The following is a 1,991-nucleotide window of genomic DNA, read 5'->3' as shown; positions in this document are numbered from 1 at the left end:
CTTGATGTAGTGTTCGAGTTACTGGCTACCACTGCTGGCACCAGCTCTTCGAACTCGTTGCCTGAATCAGTTCGGCTTCTTGAGTCTCAACTTCAAGTTGAAAGACACCAATCAGATGTTATGCGACAAGAAGCCGAAGGACTGAGGAAGTCCCTGCAGAATTCAGATGCATACTTTCTGGTGCAACAACAAGCGCTGGAGGACTTAAGCGCCAAACAAGAGAAAGTTAATAAGCTTGCTAAGCATCTTGCCAGCATTATGGGTACCCAGGATATTGTTTCTTGAGCTCTTCTGAAGTGGTTTCAGTTCTGGACTTGTTTTGCTGCGGCGTTTATATGCTGCTGTGTTCCCTATATTTGCACTGGTGGCGAACTTTGATGCCCAATGGATGTAATATGTGTAATAGCCGTGATAGCCTAGTGTAAGTTGCTTGCTTATTTATTTCCTTGTTGTCTTGTTTATTTGTTTGCTTGTAGTCAGTGCAGTTCTTTTTCTGCGGTTTGCTAGTGGCTGCAATAACCTATTTTTTAAAACTAGGCCACAATAACCTTGGGCTAATATTTACTATAGTGACACTGGGCCTCCTACGGGCCTTAGAAACAGTGGGCTTTCTACGGGCCGTATAAACAGTGGGCCTTCTACGGGCCGTAGAAACAGTGGGCCTTCTACGGGCCGTAGAAAATGGGCCTTCTACGGGCCGTAGAAACAATGGGCCTTCTACGGGCCGTATCATCAATGGGCCTTATACGGGCCGTATGATCGATTGGCCAAACATGGGCCAAACAGACCGCATTCTAGTCGTAAACGGGCTAGAGTTGGAATCGTCCGTTCATGGGCCGACCATAACGGGCCATCGTTAATAGGCCGTATTTGATGACGCTATGAAAACGGCCCAACGTATTAACGGACCACAAACAGGCCGACTGTAACGACGGGCTGAATTTGGCCCACAAGCAGAAAATGACAGTAACGGGCCGTAAGTAAACGAATGCTGGAAAATAGCCCGGGAATAAATGGGCTCTGAGAAGGCCGAAAGATAACATGGGCTGGAAACGGCCCAACGGAATAACGGGCCGTTAATGGGTATAAAGTGATACACTGTTCATTATGGGCCAGTTTCACCACGGGCCATTAATGGGTGTAAAGTAATACACTGTTCATTACGGGCCAGTTTCAGCACGGGCCGTTAATAGGCCAAGAGTTACATAGGGCCTCATATGGCCAAAGACGTCATGGGCCATACATGGGCCAGAAGTGAAAACGGGCTGGAATCATATTGGATGGCCCAGATGACGCTACTGGGCCTAATTCGAATAGGGCGTAACGGGCCTTGGGTTAGCGGGCTGTAAATGGGCTATATGCGAACATGCCGTTAACAGGCTTTCCATGGGCCGGCCCGCCAGCTTTTGACCAAGTCAAACGGGCCGGCCTTTTCACAAGAATGGGCCACTGTTGGGCCGTGCCATGTGTCGACGTATCATAGGCGCCTTCTGTCCAATGAGTGGATGACATCTGTCCCAGCGATGAGCCGACACGTGTTTCCTCGAGCCAATGATGATTTTACACGTGGAAAATCCCCATTGGTCGGGGCTGTTAACGGGTTATCGGATCCAAAACCCGACCCGATAGCTTAACGGCGTTCCGTTACGGTGGATGCCACATGTTGGTCACCCTTGATGAAAGCACTTCTGTGACGCGCGATTTATCGTCATGGAAGTGGACACTTCCGTGATGATAATTTTGGTAATGTCATGGAACACTTCTACGACAGCACAAGTATGACATCTTGATTCTGTCATAAATTTATCATGGATGTACATGCATGACAAAAAATGCGACCTACTGTGACAAACACGTATCATCACGGAAGTGTATTTTTTTTGTAGTGTGGTTTGTTATCTGGCCGGAGGGGCCATGCGATGTGATCTCTTCCTACTCGTTTAAACATAGCTACGTGTAAGATTTGATGAGGCATAGACGTTCACCAAGCA

This window comes from Aegilops tauschii, chromosome 3, assembly GCF_002575655.3.
Source record: "Aegilops tauschii subsp. strangulata cultivar AL8/78 chromosome 3, Aet v6.0, whole genome shotgun sequence".
In the NCBI taxonomy this organism is placed as follows: Eukaryota; Viridiplantae; Streptophyta; class Magnoliopsida; order Poales; family Poaceae; genus Aegilops; species Aegilops tauschii.
The sequence above is the reverse complement of the archived record's forward strand: the minus strand, read 5'-3'. Positions refer to the sequence as shown.